Source organism: Ochotona curzoniae, unplaced genomic scaffold, assembly GCF_017591425.1.
Source record: "Ochotona curzoniae isolate NIBS_2020 unplaced genomic scaffold, NIBS_Ocur_1.0 contig_3502, whole genome shotgun sequence".
Lineage (NCBI taxonomy): Eukaryota > Metazoa > Chordata > Mammalia > Lagomorpha > Ochotonidae > Ochotona > Ochotona curzoniae.
Window position 1 is genome coordinate 320016 of NW_024465886.1, and position 10073 is coordinate 330088.

Below are 10073 nucleotides of genomic sequence, written 5' to 3' on the forward strand. Positions count from 1 at the left end.
AGCCCAAAGCCTTAGTACCCTTCACCTGCATGGGCATCTGGAAGAAGCTCCTGGCTCCTGGCTTTGGATTGGCTCAGCTCTGGCCATGGCAGCTATCTGGGGAGTGAACCAATAGATGGAAGATCTTCCTCTCTCTCTCTTCTAATCCTAATGCAGAGAGCTGATTCATCCTATGTCTATCACATGACACTTACATCTATCGCCTTGGAACGTGACACTGTCTATCTGCCATTACGACCATGAAGAGTACGGATTCCAAAGGCCCAGCATGTGGTTAAGAATTCAAGAAGCATGGTAACTGTTTTTAAATTGTTGTTATTATTATCATTACTATTAAAGCAAGCAATGAGATTGCCAATGTAAAGCAAATATTTTTCAGGAAGCTGCAAAGAAACTCAACACAATGCCATCATACCACTTATCTTGCCATAGTAGTATCTGCACCAATTTTTTGGCAGGTAGGGAAGTAAGAAAGAGAACATATTTGCCACTTTCCACTCATTAGGATGTGAAGATAATTTTATAAATGCATCAAAGATAACATGACGGCACAGGTCCAGAAGCAGCCATGCGCTCTCATTTAATCTGTTTATTTCTTTGTGATTTACCCTCACCTCACTTTGAGACAAAATAATCCTCATTTATCACAAATCCTTTCTCTCTGGGGATGTGGGAAACCAATAATAAAAGCTAGTCAGCAGGAAACTCTGCAAGTCTTTGCCTCAAATGAAACCACCAAGCAAAACAGTGGATAAGATTAAGATAGGATCCAAATTCATTGGTTTCCTAAGAAAAAGAACCAACAGGACAAAAGTAAGATATGAACAGATCAATAAAAACTGAATGAGAAAGTTCAGCTAACCTCTTCTAGGAACGGCTACAAAGGTCACTGATGAAGAGTGATAATATTATTTTTACATAAGGCAGTGGAGTTAACAGGAAGCCGACTCGCCCTTCATTTTATTTGATCCTCACAATGACGGTGTGGGCAGACAACACGAGATCACGCCCAGGCCTGAAAGGTCAGAATTCAACTCACAACACTTTGTCGGTTCACCCAGGAAGGATTTTCTTTCAGCTATTTTTTTTTCATTTAGTTCTGTTTCTGTTTATCTGTTTTATCATTTCAAAGGAGGTTTTTTTTCCCATCAACTGATTTAAATTAGAAAACTGTTTCGGACTCAATCTGGTTTAAATACTTATTTTTTTAAAGGATATAATTTCTACCGCATCCCAAGTTAAAGCAATCCATTAAATACAGCAAATGCCAGGTGTAGCAACAAGATCAGGCTAACGTGAAGATAAAACACAAATTCAGGATTATGTTGGATCTCTGACAATTTCAAATCATGTAGCTGGTCAGTATGAATCATGGCAATCACAGAAAAACGTTTTATTCCAGCAAGTTCCCTAGGAGACTGTGTGTTCCCTCTCTGAGGTAAGCTATTGTTGGACAGTAATTCGCTAAAAGAGAATTAGATAGAATTAGGTCAGGGAATATTAGTTAAAGGGAAAAAAGTGAAGCAGCAGAAAAGCAACTGGTTCTTCAACATTCCTTTATGGTTCTTGACAATTCTAATTCCTCTAACTGGTTAGAGTTAAGACAGGAGTGTCAGGTACCTCCCACCACAGATCTTAGCCCACTGTTGAACAGCTGCAAATCTATGAGTTGTCAGCGTGGACTGTGTAATGCAGAACAACGTTTGGCATAGAGAGGATGCACAAGAAGTGTCTGTTGAAGGGATGCGTGGATGGACAGACAGATGGGAGAACCAACTAGGTATACCAAGGAGTCCAGAGAAGACACTAGGAAACTATCACTTCAAGTCACGTCCCAAAACTGCAACCCTCCCCTTTAAAATGTAAACCATTTAGGACTCTGCCCTTTATGTTTCCAATTCATTGAAATGACATACCCATTGTCTGTGATTTTTTTTTTTCTCTATGAGGATCAGGACATTTCCTGAATATCTGGGTATCTTAGAAGCCAGAGAAACTCAAGTGCTTTGAATTCAAGACATCACCCTGAAAGGCAGACTAAGTACCCCTTATCCAAAGCACACAGGACCATTAAGTGTTTCAGACATCAGAGATGTTCAGATTTTGGAATACTTCTGTAATTTTAGTGGTTTAGTATTCTCTAAAACTGGACTTGGGGGAGTTAGGCATGCTCAGCCCACACCATCCTGTTCACCTCCAAACTTCATGAGCGATGATGAACTGTGCCTAATGTGTTGGTGACAAATATTTATTTTAATATTTTCATAACAGCACATAGTACAATCAATTTCTTTTACAATTGTGTTTTAAGTATATAAAAATATTATGTTCAGGAAGAATTCTTAAATTGCTTTTCCTAGGCTATGACTGGTGCTCAGAGAACAAAATGAGATTACAAACCACTATTTGAAAGACAACATTATTTCCATTCTCATAGTTGGTAAAAATTCAGACACATGGCCATACTTCCCTGCAAAAGAGACTGGCACATACCTAGTCTTTATCCACGTCAATGCTATTAATGATAAGGCTGAGAATCCTCATGATGAGATCACTCAAGATTCAAACATGAGATATTAGGCAGCATTTAAAACACCATTTGCGTGATAACCTAGCGACTAAAGTCCTCACTTTGAACACACCAGGATCCCATATGGGCCAGCCCTGCTTCCCACCCAGTTCCCTGCGTGCAGCCTGGGAAAGCAGTCGAGGATGACCTAAAGACTTGTGACCCTACACCTGCGTGGAAGACCCAGAAGAGGCTCCAGGCTTGTGACTTTGGATTGGCTCCGCTCCAGCCATTGCAGCCACTTGCGGAGGGAACCAGAGGACGAAAGATCTTCCTCTCTGCTCTCCTCCTCCTCTCTGTATATCTGTCTTTCCAATAAAAATAAATAAATCTTTTAAAAACCATTATTTTGTTCTCAAGAAGATGAATATTTTATTATATTAGGAGATAAAACCCTACTTTTTACTGGTTTCTACAGAAGACTGACTATCAAAATTTGCCAAGAAATCTATAAAAATATATATTCTTGGCTCTCTTCCTCTAAGATTCTGACACAGTAATTCTAGGAAGAAATTCACATACATATTCTTCTTTCAAATTTTTTGCAGTGATTCTGATGACTGCCAGATTTAAGAAATACCACTCTTGACTACTGCTTTTTTTTTTTTTTAGTAAAATTCTACTGAAGTCAATAAATCCCTTTTAGTGAATAACTTATGCGATTCTGTTGGATGGTAATATTAATAGTAATTCATGGGCAGGTCTGGCTGGACAGGCAGGAGCACCTGCCAACAAAAGTGAACTGCATAGTGGGTCGTTGGTCTGGGCTGTGTTGGGAATGTAACGCAATACGGCCACCATAGAAAACAGCACGGAGGTCTCTTACACATCAGAAATGGGGTTTCCACATGATCCAGCAATCCCACTTCTGAGTACATATCCGAAAGGCGGGAACACATTGTATCACCATGCTTAAATATGTAATCAACCAGGGTGCCCATCATCAGAAGAATGGTTAAAGGAAATGTGGCATTTGTGCGTGTGTGTGTGATGTGTGTACACACACATATACACATTATATATGCAATGAAACGTTGTTCAGCTGTTAAAAAGAATGAAATTCTATCACTTGCAGCAAAATGTATGCAACTAGAGGACATCATGTCAAGCAAAATGAGCTGGACGCAGAAAGACAAATGCTACATGTTCTCTTTTATATGTGGAAACTGAAATTAGAAACAAAAGAAATATGAAAAACACCCCGTGTGCATCAGTGTTGCTGCAAATGCATTTTTGTTAAGCAGTATTTCATGCCTTTGCCAAACTAATGGTTAAGAACGTTATACCACTGCAGTTGCAGTGAACTGTCGATTACTATGAAATCTACTGTATCTGGATGAAAAGGTCCATTTCTCTCGTATGGACAGCCCCTGCCTACATTTCTGCTTAATCAGAATCTTTTCCTAAATTCCTCTCCGTGTTCATTCACTGAAGCATTAAGCCCTTAAGTGCAATGTAAATTAAAGATCTCCCCAAAGTGAAGGAGGAAAGAAGGGGAAGGGAACAACATGAAGAGGTGCGGTGGGAAGGGGAAGAAGGGGGAAAGACCAGACGTATCACTATCCTGGCACAGAGAGATTCAAGACGGCATTGCATCCCTGTTTAAAAACTGACTACGTTCAGCTGTTTCAGAACAGGGAGGATGCCCTGTGCCCCACCGCGGAGCATCTGGTTTGAGTCCAAGACCCACTTCTGATCCAGCTGCTTAGACGTGTCCTGGAGGTGGTGGGTTTCTGGCCCCTGACTGCCTTGTCCAGCCTTAACTATTGGGGGCCCTCGGGGAGTGAACCAGCAGATGAAAAAAATCTCTTTTTTTCCTCCCCACTCTGTCTGTTTGCCTTCCAGGTAAAGTGAAAACTGACAAGAAAATAGGCTAAGAGAAATGTGAAAACAGTCATTTTTACTGTCATACTAAGATAACGGATTTTTAAAATGTACTTAACGTGTATTGTTTTCATGATAAAGAGGATAAATCTTGTGCTTATGACAGTGATTTAAAAAAGGAATTCTTTTCATTGGACGACTCTTCATTAATTATCATTAATTTATTTTAGTGAAGAATGTCGTCTTGATGAAGGTATACTCTTCATCAACCAAACGAAACGCGAAGAACCAGTTAGTCCTATTTTCTGACGGACTGTGGGATGTTTTCCCGCTGTGATTGCTGCAGAAAAGAAACAGGGCTTGAAGCATTATTTTAAAGATTACCAAGGAATCACACACTTCTGCATAAATTGTGGAACTGACCCTCCCAGTACAATCTATTGTGTGTGAGGTAAGTCCGACTGTGTAGAGCCTGCAGCGAGAACAGCCTCTTCTCTCGCTGCTCCTGCTATTTCAAGACTGGTGCGAGCACACGTATCAACAGGATGTGTGAGTCACGACACTCCTTTTCTCAAAGAGAGGCAGCTTCCCTCGTAGACTTCAAGCAAAAGGGCGTCCATCATGTGAATGAATGGTCTGTTTACAAGGCTTGGGGTCCACGCTGCCGTGTGCGACAAACGAACCAACGATCCAGGAAGCATCGAACGAGGCATTTTGAACATGGCTCACTGGGGGCACATCACATAAATCCCCTGCTGTGCTCTCTTCCCCACGTCATCACAAACATCGGGTCGCTCCACGGGTTCTCAATAGCAGATATTTCAATTGTTTCTTGCTCTTATCAAAGCTTTGCTTCTGTCACTTACCCCCTAACTTAGGACTTCAACACATGTTATTTACGAAACAGAAGACACTAGGCAGAAAGTAATGACTTTGCTCCACTGAATGAGAACTTATTGATCCACTCTCCCTTTTTCGATGATTTATTATTTATTTGAGAGGTAAGGTTGCAGAGAAGGAGAGGCAGACAGGGATCTGTTGGCTCAGGCCCAGATGGCTGCAGCAGGCAGAACGGGACCACGCTAAAGCCAGGAGCCGGAAGTTTTTTATGGGTCTCCCATGTGAGTACAGAGACCCAAATCTTGGGTGCTGCATTTTCAGGCACATTATCAGGGAGCTGAACTAGAAGTGAACCAGCCACGACTTGAACTGGTTGCCACATGGGATGCTGGCTTTGTGGGATATGGCTTAACTTGCTACAATGCACTGTCAGACTTTGGGCTTTCCTATATGTGCTTGATATCTTCTAATGTTACAGATAACTGTTTTCAATGTCCTTTTTAACAGCTGTGTCATCTGACTATATTAACATTCCCCAAATCTTATTTATCCCTATTAGCAACAATGTTTAAATGGTTTAACACACCAAAAAAATCAGCATTTTTCATGATGAACTCATACGCACTCATAACAAGATAAACATCTTTATAGATAATGCTCTGAGCTCTAGTTGGGAACCACCTAATGAAATAAATTATATGCTCAAAAATGAAATAATCATACAAATACATTTTTAGTCCTAAAGTAAGAGTTCTGGAAAATTAGAGCTACAAGAAGGCTATGGAATCTTCATAAATGTGTAATGATATTGACCATGATCAGTAGGATCAGTTGGAAGCATGTGACATTTGTATAATTATCATTATTAATCCTGGAGCAGGCACTGGGTGCAGTGGTTACACCGTTTGGGACTCCAGGATCCCATACCGAAATGCCTGGACCCAAATCCCCTCTCCACTTTTAATCAACTTCCTGTTAGTACACACCTGCCAGGCATCAGATGGTGGCTCAAGTACTTAGTTTTCTGTCCCCCCCCCCAACAAAAGGTCCAGACAGAGTTCTTGGCTCCTGGATTTGGCCTGATCTAGCTTCTCTCTGTCCTCCCCATCTCTCTCTCTCTTTCAGTGGCTTTACCTTTTGAGTAAATGAAATAAAGGAAGAACATTTTTTTAAAAAGTCATAACCCTAACAGCCAAAAATGAATAGTTTCTACAGGCAGAAAGAGTAAACTTGAAAATACTTTACACTTAATTAATTATACTTCTTTGATGTAAATTTAAACCAAATCTTCTCTCTTGTATATTAAACGGTAATTCAGAATTTGTGCTAACTTTAGCTGATTCACTTCATACCTAGCCCAAATTTGCAAGCTGCATAAATTGAGAAGCCTCTGCCCTGTAAGTCCTCCTTCTGTGAGATGGTCAAGTAGGCTCCAGTGAAGCGACACACAGAATTCTCCTGAAAAACGTCAACTCCCTCTTCATGTGGGTGCAGTGCACTGCAGGAAAGCATCCTTGCACCACGGGACTGAAATTGATCAGGGGCTTCTGGGCACAGTGCACTGTCTTAGCTGGATATGGCAATGTTCCAAAGAATGAGTTTCTGCAGATATAGACACATTAAGAAAGCAATAAAGAAAAGAATGAAACAGATAAAGAAATAACGTGTCCTGCAGCGTAGGGCAGTGTGGAGCCCCAGGAGCTCCTGTCTGTCCAGAACACTTGGCTTTCCACTATAGGAACAGAAGGCTCTCAACTTAAGAAGTTATCATCTACAATTTCCTGTGGACAGCATTTATGTCCACGTGCCCTGTTCTCTTATAAGAACAGTGGAAAACAACACACATTAGCAAAGGGATTCCTACTAGAAAACAGAAGACATGAGTGCACTTGCCTTTAGAAAACCATTACCAAAGCCATTAACACACACGAGAACAAGTGGATGGAAGAGGTTTTTTCTCTCTTTCTCTCTCTCTCACTGTCTCTCCTATGCAACTCTGTCTCTGAGATACATAAATAAATCCAAAAGGATAGAAAGAATGCAAGCAAGCAAGCTCAGGCCAAGGAAGCTGAGTTAAGAATGGTGCTTGGGGAAACACTAAAATCTCATTAACCGTGTTGGTTCAGAGATTGCTTTGGGACCTGAGAACATCGGGACACTATGGGCTCCCCTGGAGGGAGAGCTCATCCGGAAGACTACTCCGAAACTCATCAATCCCCCCAGTCTTACAATTCTAGTACTTCTGGAGAGTAGACCATGATGTCGGCAAAACAAAGACCATGACGCTGGCCCAATGCTGATGAGCTGGCATTGTGTGAGCCTCCGCCTCCAACTACATTAGTCCATTTTCTGTTGTCAACAACAGTTCCAAAAACTAGGTCATTTATAAAGAAATGGAGTCGGTGGGGGAGGGGATGTTGTGATACAGCAGGTTTAAGACACATTTTGAGATGACCACATCTCACATCAGGGTGCCTGGGCTTAAGTCCACCTCACTTCTGATCCAGCTTCCTGCTAAAGCATAAGCTGAGAGGAAGCCAGTAATGATCCAAGTACTTGGGTACCTGCTATCCACACGGGACCCCGGCGGAAGTTCTTGGCTCCTGGCTTTGGACTGGCTCCATGAGCATTTGGGAAGTACGCCAGTGGGTGAATCAATTCTCGCTCGCTCGCTCGCTCTTCCTCCCTCCCTACCTCTCACCTTTCCTTTCTCCCTTTCTCCATCCATGATACCAAACCGTTGCTTTCAAAAGAAAGCAGGTTTCTTTGGGTTCCTGGCTTTGGAGGCACAGCATTAAGGGGCCATATCTGGTGATGACCTTTTTGCTGGCCCAGTCCCGAGGTGGCACAGAGCATCACAGGACAAGAGACAGGGAGCGGGTACATTTCTCCTCTGGTCTCTCTCCCTCCTCTTGCAAAATCACCATAATTCAGGCACGGGAGTTCCACATGAATGATCTAATCTAATTCTAACCACCTCCTAAAGGTCCCACGACTACATACCATAGTCAGATAAAGATCCCAGGCTCTTACTATCTCACCACGGGGATTAAATGTCAACACACGTGACTCCAAAGCACAGCCTCTCCCTAGTCTTCGGTAACACTCAGTCAACAACTCGCCTCTCTACATGGGCAGCCTTGCTGGCAGGTCTACCGAGCCCTGTCGAAGGCATCCCCTTCCAACACAAGTGGCCACCATCAGATGGGAAGACCAAGTGCTTCACTCACAGCAAGGCCCTACAACAGCTGTCTAAACAAAAAGCATCGCCAAGTATGTCAGAAGCACTGTCTCAACTTGTCTTGGCAGATCAGCTGGATGCAATTAGGAAACATGCCTTCTTTCTACCTTACAAATAAGAAATCTACGGGTTAAATGACGCGGCTAAATTCACACAGGTAATAACTGGTAAAACCCATACGCCAGTCTCCCGAGCTGTTGTGTTGAAGCTGAGTTCCTAATGGGAGGTATTAGAGGTCGGGCCTTTGAAAGTTGCTAGGGTAAGATGATTTCACAACGTGGAGTCCCCAGGATGGAATCAATGGCCTTGGGAGAAGGAGAAGGAACATGAAGAGGTTTCATGGTCTGCTGTGTGAACACACAGTGAGAAGGCCCCTGTCTGAGAGCCAGGACACGGCCCTCAGCCGCACCTGCACCTGGCACTGCACATCCTCCAGAGCCGTTCAGGACGGTCTGCGGGGCTTTCTTCCCACAGTCTGAGCCAACGAAGGCACCCAGGACAACTGAGCTTGTGTTTTATGCCTCTCTGTTTCTTCCATTCCAGCTATCCTAATGTAATACTTAGTCATCTTAATCCCAAACATGAACCTCAAATTGAATGAGTTAATAACAGCTCAACATAAAACTTCAATCTACTGAAATGATTTCAATTAAATAAGACTGGCTTTCAAAAAGCACTTAAATGTACTGACACTGAAAGGAGAAAAAAAGTCTTTTCATTTCACTGTTAAAATCCCTCCATTTATGTCCTGCCCACATAATTTCTGACTAATAACAGCCTATTTCACTCAATGTCAGTCAAGAATACAGGGTGCTGTAATCCACATGTGTGTTATTTTGTTGCACATGCTTGCAAGCTATAATTAGCAGATCTCTTCTCCAAACTTCAAGTGAAACATTTTTTTTTAGATTTTTTTCTTACTTACAGAAAATTCAAGAGCAAGCCACTTGGGAAAATATTTTTTTAATTGTATGAAGAACAAATCGTGTTCTATCTTCTATCGCGATCTTATTTTGAATGCATCATTACATTTGCTAATTTTTTTAAACCATGATGAAAAAAGTGTGATTTGAAACTGAGAATAAACTCATCATGATACAAACATCAAAGAACAGTTCAGTAAGGGGGGTGGGGAGTGAATACAAACTCCCTAAAAATAACTCATTGGATTCAAGGATTTGAAAATCATTGGTAACCTTTGCAAGTGTTGTTTCGTGCCTGATAGATCTGGAAGCACACCGCAGTGTGTCGAGAACAGTACAGCACCTCAAGTCATAGATTAATTAGTGTGAAGTATGCGCGCAAGTACTAACTTAGAAATATGGCTAGGAGAAAAGCAGCTTGTCAAACAACATGAATAGTTTGATTTCATATCTGCAAGGGTCAAAATATCAGTGTACAGAAATGCATACAAATACAAGTAGATCACCTAATCCATTTATTCATAAATGCAGGATTGCTAAAAGGATACCTACCTGTATCACAGACCCTCTGGGGCCCAAGACCACATCCTTTCAGCACAGACCATTCCACCTAAGCCCCAACGCATGCTGGTCATAGTCTACCACAAGCACATCTTAGACCCTGCCCAGGGTCCTT